This window comes from Hylobates moloch, unplaced genomic scaffold (genome assembly GCF_009828535.3).
Source record: "Hylobates moloch isolate HMO894 unplaced genomic scaffold, HMol_V3 SCAFFOLD_13, whole genome shotgun sequence".
Taxonomy (NCBI): domain Eukaryota; kingdom Metazoa; phylum Chordata; class Mammalia; order Primates; family Hylobatidae; genus Hylobates; species Hylobates moloch.
Window position 1 is genome coordinate 68,740,838 of NW_026652288.1, and position 15,486 is coordinate 68,756,323.

Genomic DNA, 15,486 nt, shown 5'->3' on the forward strand with positions numbered 1-15,486 from the left:
GGGAGGGACAGCATTAGGAGATATACCTAATGCTAAATGACGAGTTAATGGGTGCAGCACACCAATATGGCACATGTATACATATGTAACAAACCTGCACATTGTGCACATGTACCCTAAAACTTAAAGTATATATATATATAAAAAAAGAACCGGCTGGGCGTGGTGGCTCACGCTTGTAATCTCAGCACTTTGGGAGGCCGAGGCAGGCGGATCATGAGGTCAGGAGATCGAGACCACGGTGAGACCCCGTCTCTACTAAAAATACAAAAAATTAGCCGGGCGTGGTGGCGGGCGCCTGTAGTCCCAGCTACTCAGAGAGGCTGAGGCAGGAGAATGGCGTGAACCCGGGAGGCGGAGCTTGCAGTGAGCCGAGATCGCGCCACTGCACTCCAGCCTGGGTGACAGAGCGAGACTCTGTCAAAAAAAAAAAAAAAAAAAGAACCATAGAATTCATTTTAATCTGGAAATTTTTATTTTAGGAACTCCGAGACCAAATGGGAAACAATTATAGCACAGTAAAACAATCTTTGATTGTTTTGGTGTGTTATTAAAATGAGCTGCATAATAAACATAGGGCAAACATAACATAAGGCAATTTTATTGTAATTAAATATAAAATGGTTTGTGTGACTAACATGAAATTTTTTTCTAAATATTCTTAACATTTTTTTCTTTTTGGTTTATAAATGCCATTAGTATCAAGTGACTGCAACTATATAGGTTAATCTGGCCCGGGACTTCACAAGAAATAAAGTGCAACTAGTAATTCAAGTTATTTTCTCTACACAGTGGTAATATTCATTAAATTACAAATAACTGTTATGTAGTAGTGAGGGGGTTTGCAATGGAATTTAAAAGAGCTGTTGCATTCATGAGTATAATTTTATCCCTTGCAAATTATGGCATGTCTGTTTATAGTAATAAGGTATTATAGAGATCACTGAGTCATAGGTAGTTCACATGGGAAGATGCTATAGTTTTCTAACCTTTTCCCAGTTGATGTTACCATTGGAAGTCAGAGTTATAACATATCAGTGACAACACAGGGCCATGCTCCCCCTCTTACCCCCATGACTCCTTAAATCCATGTAACTGAGTCCGGTTGCCAGATACGCAATTCTCAGGCAGAATGAGTGCCCCATGGTTTCAGACCCTCCACTGGCATCTCTTGGGTTATGCAACATCTCCTCAAACAAGCAATAGCGTCAGAAAACCCGCTTGCTTTCCTTCGAGTGAGGTGTTGGTTTTGTCTGTGCTTGAGCTTTTCAGACCTCATTTTCCCTACAGGACCAGTGAATAACTCTGGATGGCAGATAAATCATAGGGTGGAGAGAAAGGAGTAGAAGGCTTCAATGATGATACCCTGTTTCCATCAATGACTGGTAAGCTTTTCAAACTGAAGCTGGTGAAAGACTTGAGTAAGTTTATTTGCAAGTCAAGCCTGTTTGAGGCATTCTGTTACTGGAATATCCCCAGGCTTCATTGGTCTGTGGTTACAAATAAAGCTGGAATATTAATAATATTCCAGTATTGATGGCTTACTAACTCCAACTGCAACAGAAGCTATCAGGCCCCTGCAAAATTCCCTCTCCCAAGACTTTTCAGTAGTCCCTGGAGTATGTCCCATATGAGCTCTCCTGCAGGGCACTGCCACTTTCCCATCAGGTCTCCACTGAGTACTTCTATCTCTGCACTGATGTGTATCTGTTGTCACAAGTAGTATCAGTTTCCTATTGCTACCATAACAAATTACCACAAAGTTTATGGTTTAAAATAATAGAAAATCATTATCTTACATTTCTGGAGGTCAGAAGTGTAAAATGGGTCTTATGGGGCTAAAATCAATATGTTGGCAGAGCTATGTTCCTTCTAGGGGATTAAGGGGAGAATCTACTTCCTTGCCTTTTACAGCTTCTAGAGGTTGCCTGCATTTCTCGGCTCCTGGACCCATCTTCCATTTTCAAAGTGCATCACTCCAAGCTCTGCTTCCATTTCCCCATGGCCACATCTTTTTCTGACTCTTAACACTTCATCCTCCTTCTTATAAGGATTCTTATAATTAAACTGGACCCCCTTGGAAAATCTTGGGTAATCTCCCCACCTCAAGATCCTGAGCTATTAGTAAATCATACCTGCCAGGTCCCTTTACCATGTAAGGCAATATATTCACAGGTTCTGGGAATTAGGATGTAGAAATCTTTGGGGGGCCATTATTCGGCCCACCACAGAAGCTACCTGCCCAGACATGGATGCTGCCATTTATCTCCACCAATGCCCTAGAATTCTTACAATACAGGAGTGGTGCTGGGTGCCAAACGAAAAAGGGGGTGGGGAGAAACAGGCATCACCCCACTCTATGTCATACCTCAGAAGCACATGCTTCAACGTCCCCGTGAGAAAAGTTGTTCAGCTTCTACTTATGTTTCTCTCAGTGAAGAGCTCTGATGAAGTTCATAGGCCTGGGCTGGGGCCATTCATCATGTGCTCGTCTCCATCCACTATACTTTATTCCTACAAGTGAACAGTCCCACATACAACTTCCTCCTGGTAGACCTTCTAATGTGGAGAATCAACACATGTGTGTAGAGCTTGGGCATAGTCAACTTCTCAGTACCAACGTGCCTAAATCTTAGCTCAGGCCTGTGTTCTCTTGATATAATTCATTAATTTGAGAATTCACTAATCCATCTTAATTCATTCCTGAAAAACTCACCACTAAATGAAAAGCCATTATATTAAAAATGTTCTCTTTAAACTTAATGAGAAAAATTACGATACATCCCATCTCAACCAGCCTCCTCCTAAGATACTGAAAGCGTGCAGTACTTGCACCTTCCTCTATGACATTCATATTAATAAATTCACATACTGTTTATTCACAATATGTGTTAAGATGGACCTGTAGTGGGGCTAGAAGTTGGATGGATGAAGAAAGTTACTGCAAAGGGTGGATAACATTATCAAGGTAATGTTTAAATCTATTGAAAACAAGCACAGTTAACTCCAGCTTAAAAACATCTTTTGTTCATATAAGTAATTGATATAACAATTATGCACATTAGTGGTATAATCACTTTGGTAGATTCTCTGCTACCTCTGATAGAAGCATTAATTAGCATAATTCTAATCAGAATGTAGTATATAATGAAATCTGAACCATAAGGTAAAATATCACTTTTTATATTTATTTATTGGGGTTTGGGGTGAAAACCAGCTATATCAAGATAAAAAAGAATTGTTGGAAAAATGATAAAACTTTTAAAAGGACGATATTTACTTTTGCTACATGAAGAAAGTCTATATTTATTAGACACTTATTTATGCCAAGCTCAGGGATTTTAAGATAAAGGAAATAATCCCCATAGTGAGGAGGTTTGCTGCTTAGTGGGAGAGGAAGTATTAAAACTGCACAGAAACAAACCAAACCATTAATATGGTTATCAGGGAATGAATTGCTGAGCAATTTATATTTTTTCATTCAATATATTGATTTTAAAATGTCATACAGTGAACCTGCATAACTTCTATAAGTAGAAATACTTGTAATTTATCTTTACATTTCCTACTTAGTGTAAGTTAATAAGCTACAATTAAGCCACTGAGCGCATCCAACACACATCTCAAATTAAAACTATCTCTTATACCTCAGAATTGGCATTGTATAATTATAAGCCACATATCTAACTTAAAGCTGCTCTGTCATATCTCCTCCAGCAAAGGCCTGACTCTCCAAATCTTTAGGCTTTCTTGAAGGGGATATGATTCTAGTTGGCTCATGTGTTCTGATAAAACTCCTTTAGTAATCCTAAGGGAGTTACAGAATGCTTGAATTGGAAAGGGCCTTGGAGCTTAAAAGTAACTTACAATTGCATCTGGGAAAATAGAGGCCTGGATCAGTGATATGAGCTTGGCAGTAATGTGAATTATGGGCACCGTGACTCTGGGCAGAAATTACTCATGTGCTTCTCTTAAATAAGGTGCCAGCTTGGGCTTCATAGGACCTACTACAAGAGATCCTAAGATGCCTAGCACCAGTCAATCTGGATCAGAATTAATTAACAGCCAAAATCCAGTGACTTCTTCCTGTACTTTCCATCTCTCAAACTCTGCTGCCAAGACCAGTTCCAGCAGATTGGAGAATATAATGTAATCCGTGGCACTACCCTCAAATTTGGCTCCTCTTCTGGCTTTCTGGGCAGGCCAGCCACCTTTAGAAGCGACCACATCTTTCTGATGTCTCATCAGTCGGCAGTCTGATACTTGGTTGCTCAGTTCATACTTTCTCAGCACAGATCACTTTGGTCTGTGACTTAAAAGGTGGGCTCTGGCATATTATTCTGCATCTCTCTACAGCCTGGACTTGCTTCTGGGCCTAGTCTCTCCTGGCTAGACAAAGATATTAGTGAAACAAACAAAAGCATTGCCTTGAGCTGCCTTTTTCTCCTCAGCTTTGCTTCTACACTTCACAAAGTAGCTGAATCCCTCCCTGTCCCCTGTAACATTTAGGTTGGGGTTGGAGTACTCTTTTTTCCATTGTGTGCAAAACTTCCAACTTTCTCCTTCGAAGTTAAGGGTGATAAATAGGGCACTCCAAAACATAATCTTAGAAGATATGTGGCTTATAATTATACAATGCCAATTCTGAGGTATAAGAGATAGTTTTAATTTGAGATGTGTGTTGGATGCACTCAGTGGCTTAATTGTAGCTTGTTGTTAACGTCCACTAAGTAGAAAATGTAAAGATAAATTATAAGTGTTTCTACTTATAGAAGTTATGCAGGTTCACTGTATGATATTTTAAAATCAATATATTGAATGAAAAAATATAAATTGCTCAGCAATTCATCCCTTGATAACCATATTAATGGTTTGGTTTGTTTCTGTGCAGTTTAAATACTTCCTCTCCCACTAAGCAGCGAACCCACTTATACATCCCATAGCTTAATCACTCAGGGATAAGTTTAAAGCTGAAAGAAACCTGTGTTAAAATTCCAGATCCCCCAGTTGCTTGCTATGTAGCTTTGTGATTTTGGCCAAAATTTAATTTCTCCATCTGCAAAACAAAGATTATAATAGCACCAACTTATGAAGCACAGTCATTGAAATGATGCAGGTAAAACCCTTAGATGAGGTCCTGACATGTAGTAAGAACTTAACAGGCAGTAGCCCTGAGTATTCTTTTCTTCACTAGCTCCCCAAACGCCACACTGGGACTCTCATTTTTGGGATCTGTGTGCTGATATTCAATGTGCATATTCAGTTTGTACCAAATTATATTGTAAGTGATAATTAGATGTTGACATTTATGGTATCATATCAGCACCATTTTCTGGTTTTAAGATCTGTTTTAATATTTTTGCTATTTGGGGTTATTTTTCTTAATTTTGTTGAGCTTCAAAGAGGGCAGTGATTTTTAAATAGGCATTCTCTCCATCATCTTTCCCAGAAGTACTACCAAATTATTTTTCTATTTCTAATACACTATTCTGAACCTTTTCTCTGAACATGAGTGCCAAATTTGCTTTTAATAAAACATGATACTAAAAACTACATGATACTAAAAAACTAGGTGTAAAGAAAAAAAATGTAGAGTTTGTCACCTTATTTTATTTAAGATAGATGACCAAAATGAGTTTTTAATTTTCTTTTTCCTTTTTAAATCTTGGAAATCCCACATAGGTCAAATCCCATGATTCAAACATTTTTTTTTCTTGGCTTCCTGGCTATAATGCAATGATTTGATTTCTGTTTAGCTGATATTTCTTTTATCAATTCTTGCATTTCTTCTCATGTGACAAAATAAAACTCTGATTTTTTTTCCCTTTTTTTGCAGAACAGGAAATAACCACTTGGCGCTGTTTCTCGTGGTTTTGCATGTACCAGAATGTCCTAGAGAAATACAACCCATTACAAACCTCAGAATGTCAGGGGAAGATGGATGGCCTTGAATACTTTGAACAGTGTAAATTGAGCAGCGTATAGAATATCTTACATTGTAAGCTAAGCTCTATTTTCTGGAAAAAAAGAAAATATGGCTAAAATATTTCATGGTGCATATCAGCCTTGATTCCTTCTAAATCATTCAAAGAATTGTATGTGCTGATAAGAACAAGTTCTTTGCTTTTTAATGATGGTGTAGATGAGTAATTCAGCGCCTTATTTCAAGATTACTGGTCAATCTATGCCTTTTACTGACATTAACCTTCCTGTAAAATGAGACCATTTAAGTTCACCTTTCAATTGACTCGATGACATTATAAGTCACCTATTCTGAGACTTAATCAAGTATAAACTGAAAGTCGTCTCTAGGTCGCGTTACCTAGTCTAGTAAAATTTGTTTGAAACAAGGCCCTTAATGCTGATCATTGAGCTCACACTGCCCTGGGTTCATGATTTCCTTAACTCCTTGCTTTCTGAAATCTTTATTTGCTTCACTTTTCTTTGTTTCCATTTTTCCCCATCACCCTGTGCAGGAAAGGTGAGAGCTAACTCTATTGAGTGTGTTTGTTGCCATGGTGAAGAAAATAGTACAATTCCGCAGTTAATAAAGAGTATCAGGGTGAGAAAGATATTTCTTCCAAGCTCCCATGATTTTCATTTCATTACAGTGGAACTAAAGAGCACTGACAGGCCTGTTGAAGCAAAATCTTATGTTAGATGTAGTTCATAATGTCATGCTATTCACTCAGAATATAGTACTTTCCTTGGAGAAATTATTTAAAATGCTTGCAATGGAGAAATGTTTTAAAAGGGACTTCATGTGGTCATTTACTTCCTAACTAAAAAGGAATTGGTATTCTACAGATTTCCATTTTGAGAACAGGACAGTAACAGAGTAATATTGTTGCAAAATCCCTTATTAATTCATGCTTCAAAAAATGATTTCTAAAGGAAAATGTCTTCATTTAGCTGTCCCATCTAAACTTGGGTGTGGAAAGCATGAAGAACCTATTTTCACAAGTACAAAGGGTAATGCATTTTTAGTAATGTATGTGGTTCAGAACAAAAAATCTTTTCTCTTATCCCTTCTCTCTCATCTCTTTCCATCTCTTCCACTTGCTCCTCCTACTCACCCCAACCTCTCTTCACATGCACTCATAGATTCACAAGAGCCAAATGTGTGAGGAATTCTTACCTGAAGAGAGAGAAGAAAGTAGCTAAGGTCTAACAGTGTAGCTGAAAGTCTTTCTCCCATGAATTTTTTATTTGTTAGGTAATTCAAAACACCACAGCTGAACCTTGTGTAAGAAGTGACATCAATTTCACAATCTTTCATTAAAATGGAAGCAAATAAAAAGCTTTCTTAATTGCATTTTTTTCTACTTATCTAAGTCTAATTTACTATGATGAAATACACTTTGATGAGCATTCCATTGTTTCAATGAAGAAAGAAAATAAAGAAAAATAATTTTTAAAAATGTAGATTGAAGAAAAGGAAGAATATTTGAAAATAGCAAATTTCTACTTTTAACTCCATTGTTAGGTTGCCAGATCCTTTATGAACACTGAGATTGTTAGAACTGCAAATAAAGTAGAATAAAATGTTGAAGTGGCTTATGTTGAAGTCTGCTGATAGACAACACAAAGGTATGTTATGTAAGAAATTTTCTGTCTAAATATAGTTCAAATAATAGAAAAAAAGTGAAAAAAGAAAGATGAATGCATTCAAGGCTTTCTTTAGAGGAAAGAAAGTTAGCTTTAAAAATAGTAGACATTTTGTCAAGAAGTTATGTTAGAATAGGTGCTACTGAGATGGGTATGTGGGAAGGTGGAAGAAGTGATAATTGTGGAGTACCCATGCTGTGCTATGCACCTTATACAATTTATCTTGTATAATCTTTGTTTATTGTCATCCTGAGAAGGTGGGTAGCAATGTGCACATTTTCACAAATAAAGGGAGAAAAGAAATCTTTTTCTCAAGCTCCTAGAATAAAACACTTGAAGTCAGGTCTATAGAATGTCATATCTTGTTATCTGCCTCCTGCTGATAAGGGAAGCAAAGGTTTCCAGTATTTTGGAAAAAGGGGCATTCGAAGAGAAATTATAGAGAGGGCAAATTCATAAATATTGCCTGGTTAATTCCATTTTATGATCATTTCTTATGAAACAAAATAGATGTTTCGATGGTCACATTACCAGGGAATTTTATTTTTTCAGCTGGACATTGCAAGTCTTTGTGTAATCATCCTCCAAATCTCACAATATCCCTTCCATTTAATTATAATCTATTGACTGTATTGTTCTGTTTTACAGACAATGACAATATTTATTTGCATCCATTAAAAAATATAAATCTGAGCATTTTTAAAGATCACATCAAACTTGAGAGAAAGACTACCTCAAGAGAGAGAAGAAATAGAAGACATGGACACTGCCTCTTAAGAACATAAAATCTAAACGTTGAGGCAGGTCAAACTAAGAAATATAAATGCATTTGAGACTCATATAATGAAGCACAACGCAAATGTAGACTGATAGGAATTTCTTTGCAGATAAGGCCCGAAGATCCAGACTGATGATAAGCCTAAAGCTGGTGGAGGAAAATCACTACTGGATTCTACCACAGAAGGCTGCAAACACTGCTGAGGATTTTTACTAAAGTTACCAAAGTAGGGGCTTTTAGTAAATTTTGTTTCATAGACAGTGTATTATCCAATTAGAAGTAAGCTAATAATGGCCGGGCTGTAATCCCAGCATTTTGGGAGGCCGAGGCAGGCGGATCACGAGGTCAGGAGATCGAGACCATCCTGGCTAACATAGTGAAACCCCGTCTGTACTAAAAATACAAAAAAATTAGCTGGGCGTGGTGGTGGGCGCCTGTAGTCCCAGCTACTCAGGAGGCTGAGGCAGGAGAATGGCGTGAACCTGGGAGACGGAGCTTGGAGTGAGCGGAGATCGTGCCACTGCAGTCCAGCCTGGGCAACAGAGTGAGACTCCGTCTCAAAAAAAAAAAAAAAAAAAAAAAAAGAAGTAAGCTAATTTTTTTTTTTTTTGAGGCTCTTAGATTCTGGGTAGAAATCACACTCTACAATAAATAGAAGCAATAGCTTATCACAGATTTAATATCCATCTTCTATAATAGAACATTTTTACAATAATTGATACTCTCATTCATTCTCTTATTAAAATATATTTATTGCATGTCTCCTGTTTACTAGGCATTGAGTAGGGAACAAAGCATGCTGTTTTTATATTTTAATATTGAACATTATAGATCGTAAGAGTCTAAAACAAGGCAACAGAGTTTTCCAAAGTGATTTTCAAAGCACTAATTCTGCAAGATGCTCCCCATCCCTAAAGGGCGCCACGGCCAAATCCATTTGGTAAACATTGCAGTGACTGAGAAAGCCTATGGGAAAGAAGTCCCTCCGGCTTTATCAAACCCAAAACACTTTTTTTTTTTTAAACCAAGGAACATTGATTAATATCCTGTTGCGTGAAACATCCTAGGTGAGATGTCAGCTCAGAGCAGGCCTATTTTGGAGTGCTAATTCAGCAGGTCAAAGATGTGAGAACAAGTAGGCAGATGCCATATTCTGGAAGAACTAGCAGAAGAGCAGAAAAATCTTTTTTGTTTTTTCATTTTTTGAGACAGGGTTTTGCTCTGCTGCCCAGGCTGGAGTGCAGTGATGTGATCTTGGCTCACTGCAGCCTCTGCCTCCTGGGATCAAGTAATTCTCCTGCCTCAGCCTCCCAAGTAGCTGGGACTACAAGAATGCACCACCATGCATTCTTTTAAGTATGTTGCCACCCTGCCACTAAGAGATCAAGCATATAGTTATCTGGAGTAAAATCAACTATGGTGGAGGACATTACTATATAGGCTCTAAAGTCATAGAAACTCCTTCCTTCCTACCCTCCCTCCCTCCCTTCCTTCCTTCCCTCCTTTTTTTTCTTCCTTCCCTTCCTCCCTCCCCCAGGAAAGATACATACCTGTAGGGAGCTATAATCTAGTTACTCATAATTCTTTCCAAGAAGGTATATGAATAGTAAACTTTTTCAGGTTTCCCATATCTAAAAATGTCTTATTTTACTTTCCCAATTTTAGGATAATTAGGCCGAGGATAGAATTCTAGATTCAAAGTAATGTTCCATCAAAGCATTGAATATATTGTTACATTCCCTTCTAGCATCTGGTTTTGGTAATGAGAAATCTGAAATTCTGATTTGTTTTTTTTTCTTTTGTTTGTTAATAATTTCTCTCTCTGAAAAGTTTTAGAATTTTTCTGGGCAACTTTATCTCCCTGTAGTTTTATCTATTTTACAGCTGGATTTTGTTTATTTTAGTGTACTCTCTTTCACCTTGATCAATCTTGCCAGAGTTTTGTGTTATTTAGTATCCAAAAAAAAAAAAAAAAGCTTAGACAATCCTAAAAGCTAATAAACATGTAAAAAGATACTCAACATCATTCAGAGTCATAGAATGCAAATTCATTTAAAATGAGGCATTATTATGCAGCTGTTAGACTGACAAAAATCTGGGTAATGCCAAGTGTTGACAAGAATGAGGAAAAACTGGTAACCCCAAGCACTGCTGATGGTAGCGTAGGCTGGGGTGGCCCTACGGGAGAGCAATTTCGCATTTGGCACTAAGTGTACAGACTACCCATCATCTAGCAATTCTACCTCTAGGTGTATCCCCCTCCCCACCAGCACAACACTTTTATGGACAGATGGACAGATGAGAGAGAGAGAGAAAGACAGAGAGAGAAAGAGAGAGAGAGAGAGAGAAAGAGGAGGGAGAAAGAGGAGGGGGAGAGAGAGAGAGAGAGACCACAGGGATTATATGAGGATTTTCATTGCATTGATATTTGTGGAGGAGGAGAGTAACTTGAGGACGTAGATTGACAAGATGTGGTCAACCCACATCCCACATTCACAGGGATAGATATATCTATATCTATATATATATATATATATAGATATAGATATATATATATAGATATAACAAAAAATACATTAAACAGAACAGAATTGTTGCCATGGTTGTTAGGGTAAAGAGATCTGGGAGTGAACAAAGGAGAAAGCATGAAATCAAACAAACAACGAAAGGTTTCATTTTTGTTAATCCTTTCCTCTGTTCATTTCCCCACCTCTCTCTCATCTATCTATCTATCTATCTATCTACCTACCTACCTATCTAAGACAAAAAGATCTCCCTCTCCTCTCCTTTCTCTCTTCTAACCCTACCCCTCTCTCTCTGCTTTCGTTTTTCTCTCTCAGATCACTATCATTCTGGGGAATCCAGCTGCCATGGTGAGTAGCACTACAGAGAGGCCCACGCAGCAAAGAATTGAAACCTCTAAACAATAGCCATGTAAGTAAGTTTGGAAATGGATTCTTAGCCTAACCTTAGGATAACTGTGGCCCCAGGCAAAATCTTATAGAGATTTTGCACCAAAACCACTTAGCTCATCTGCTACCAGATTCCAGGCCCACAGAATCCCTGAGATTATAAAAATGTTTGAAGATTTAGGCTACGAAGTTTTGGATAATTTTTTTTACAAAACAGTATATAAGTAATACACCTAGGAAACCAACTCTTAGGTACATATCCCAGGAACACTTGAACAGGTGCCTAAGCGTGTTCCCTGAAGCACTATTTATGGCACAAATAGAGGCAAATAGATTTTCATCACTATCAGAATAAAATAAGTAAAATATGAAAAATTCAAATAACATCATAAAACCATGCCCCAAAGAGTTAAAGAAAATAGTAACTAATAGAAATCCTTGAGTTTGCAGGATAGTAGATCAGAAAGCAAACAACTTGTTGAAACGTTGAGACATTATCTGCTTGTAAGATAATAAAACTGGCTACTCTCAGAACCGATATGGCCAACTGGAGTTTATGCAGAATCAGCTTGCAAACATCACATGTTTTATATGAACTCACCCCGAATTTACACGAGACCCATGAAGAAGCAGGAAAAAGTAACTGCACCCAGAAGGAACCTCCAGGCCTCCCCTTTCCTTCCACAAATTACCTGCTAATTCTCAGACTCCACTCTCTAAATCTTTTTCTAATACAATTATTGCCTTAAAGTCAGCAGGGGGAGACAAATTCGAGCTAGACTCCTGTCTTCTTGGTTGACTTGCAATAAAAAGCTTCTCTTTTCTCAAGAACCTGGTGTGATAATATTGGCTTTTAGTGCATTTGAGCAGCAAGCATCATTTGCTTGGTAACAGTAATACTGTAATCAAACACTAGATGAAACAAACTAGATTGGACAGATAGATCTTCAAAACACAATACATTGTGCAAAAAAGTTACATAAATAATCATTTATAACAAAATACTTAAGAGATAAAACAGACTTAGAGAAAACTGACATTTAAGTTTAAAAACAATGAGTTTATTATTTATAAGTAATCACAGATATACAAATACATTTCCTGATTGATTATGAAAGAGAAGAACAGAAAAAAATATATAAGACTAAAATTGAGAAATGAATATGGGATACACAAAGACCTTTGATAATGCCTTCCCATGAACTGAGGAGTATCTAAACTCTCTTCTGTGTAACTGAGGTCCAATAATACTTTAACATAGCACATGAAGATGTGAACCAATGTTACAAGCTCACTTATAAACATAAATTCAAAAAATTCTGAACAAAAAAAGTAGCTGGGTATTAGAATAATAATTGCATCATAGTAAAGAATTGTTTATTCTAGGAATGCAAATCAATATTAGAAAATGTGCTATTTTAATGTATTAACAGATTAAAGAAAAATATAATGTAACTAAATTTGATGCATTTGATAAAAGTAAATACTTTAATATTTATCTATCTTTCAATCAGTCTACCTAATAAAGTTTCATATATGGGGCCAGGCGCGGTGGCTGATGCCTGTAATCCCCCAGCACTTTGGGAGGCCGAGGCGGGTGGATCACCTGAGTTCAGGAGTGCAAGACCATCCCGGGCAACATGGTGAAACCCCACCTCTACTAAAACACAACAAATTAGCTGGGTGTGGTGGTACATGCCTGTAGTCCCAGCTACTAGGGAGGCTGAGGCGCAAGAATTGCTTGAGTGGAGGTTGTAGTGAGCTGAGATCATGCCACTGCACTCCAGCTTGGGCTGCAGAGCGAGATTCCGTCTCAAAAACAAAAACAAAAAAGAATGGGATGATGTTTCATAATGGAATTTCATAGATTACATTGAAAGAAAAAAAGGAAATGTGTGAGGAAGAAAATAGGCATAAGGATAGCCCAAGAAGTTTTAAAGAAACAATTATAGTAAAGGGGTTTTCCCTTAGGAGATATCTAGCATGCTATCAACTATAGTAGTAAAAATAGTACAGTTGTAGTGTAGAAATAGGCAAATAAAACAAAGATATAGAATAGAGAGTATACTGTGATGGGTGCACCCAAATCTCAGAAATCACCACTAAAAAACTTATTCGTGTAACCAAACACCATGTATTCCCTAAAAATGTATTGAAATAAAAAAAAAAGTATAATCTATTCTTTTAAAAAAGAAGTAGACCCATATGTAGATAAACTTTCAATTTATAATAAAGGCAATTTTAAATTGGTAGAAAAAAAACCTACAAATTGTTCAAGTTATTTTGAACAATTAGGTATCCACTTGGAAAAAATAATGTAATCTTCAGACCTTACATCATGCACTACAATGAATTCTAGATTATTTTAATAGTTAATTATAACCAAAATTATGAAAAGCATTTGTGAAAAAAATGTTTATAACTCTTATGTGGTAAAAGCCTTCTTGTAAGAGATATGAAGCCCAGAAGCTATAAAGGAAAAATAATTGATTTATTTTTATGTTCAGTTTTAAACCTAGTGTTCAAAAGTATAGACTTTGCAGCCAGAGTGCCTATTGTTTAGATTCTGGTCCCTCAACTTGGTTATATGGCTTTGGGTAAGTTTGTGATTGCTTCAAGTCTTGGACTTTTACCTGTACACGCCTCAGATTTTTACCTATAAACTAGAGACGGTAATAGAACCTTCCTCACAGGACCAGTGTAAGCCATACATGAGTTAATACGTAAAGTACCTTGGAAAGTACCTGACTCACAGTAAATATTATATAGATGTTTGCTACTATTAAAAAGATAAGTTGAGAAAAGTTTATTTACAATATATAGAATGCACATCCAGAATATATGACAAACTCTAACAAGTCATTAAAAAGATTCCAATAGAAAAATAGGTAAAAGATATGAACACACAATTTACAGAAGAAAAGATTATATGACCATACATACTTACACTAAAAATAAGAGAAATGCAATTTAAAAGCTTTCAAAATGACAGTAAAAAAGATTTATGTTATCGAGTGTTGCCAAAGATATGAAGAAATGTTAGCAGGACTATGACTTGCTGAAACATTTTGAAAGGCAACCTGGAGGTATCTGTAAAATATAAATGGCCTTTCATTATTTACAACAATTCTACTTTTAGGAATGTATTTAATATAAACATGCTCACGTGTACAAATATGTGTATATAAAGGTTTTTTTCCAATATTATTTACAACAGAGAAAGAATTATAAATGACCTAAGTGTCCATCCCCATGGAGGGGATTCAATAAAGTATCTTTCGTTCATTCAATAAAGACAATGCAACTCTTAGAATAAGATAGCCCTATACACATACTTCAAATTCTATTTAAAAAGTAAAAATCACGTTATGAATTATTACACTGTTATTTAAAAATAAATTTAATGTTAATGTTTACATATATCATGTAAATGCATAGAAAGTTAACTGGGTGTCTATCTTCCCAAATGTAATACTACTAATAGCTAGAAATCGGAAGGAGTGTGGAGAGGGCTGTTAAATGTAGATAAGGACATGGGAATTAAAGATTTTTTTAGAAGGGAAGCAGGATAAGTCTTGGAGGCTTTGTTTGTTTCTTTTTACTATTCACAATAGCAAAGACTTGGAACCAACCCAAATGTCCATCAATGATAGACTGGATTAAGAAAATGTGGCACATATACACCATGGAATACTATGCAGCCATAGAAAAGGATGAGTTCATGTCCTTTGTAGGGACATGGATGAAACTGGAAACCATCATTCTCAGCAAACTATCACAAGAACAAAAAACCAAACACCACATGTTCTCACTGATAGGTGGGAATTGAACAATGAGAACACTTGGACACAGGAAGGGGAACATCACACACTGGGGCCTGCTGTGGGGTAGGAGGAGGAGGGAGGGATAGCATTAGGAGATATACCTAATGTAAATGACGAGTTAATGGGTGCAGCACACCAACATGGCACATGTATACATATGTAACAAACCTGCACATTCTGCACATGTACCCCAGAACTTAAAGTATAATTTAAAAAAAAGCATATGATGGGGGGAAAAAAAAGAAGCGAAGCAGGATAGAGAAAGCACAAATAACACGACATAGCTTCTTTTCTCAATCAGAATATAATATAGAATGGGTGATAAAACAAATTATTAAAATGTATTTATTCAAAAAATCTATCT

The 15,486-nt window shown here is 36.6% G+C and overlaps 1 long non-coding RNA gene across 1 annotated transcript in view; it reads left to right on the forward strand.

Annotated features, from left to right (window-relative positions):
- The window catches only part of LOC131381015 (uncharacterized), a 7,137-nt gene extending 1,089 nt beyond the window's left edge, over positions 1–6,048 (forward strand). The window contains exons 2-3 of the long non-coding RNA XR_009209414.1: positions 1,291–1,385; positions 5,837–6,048. This is a non-coding gene — a long non-coding RNA (uncharacterized LOC131381015). The remainder of the gene's footprint in view (positions 1–1,290; positions 1,386–5,836) is intronic.
- Positions 6,049–15,486: the final 9,438 nt, after the last annotated feature.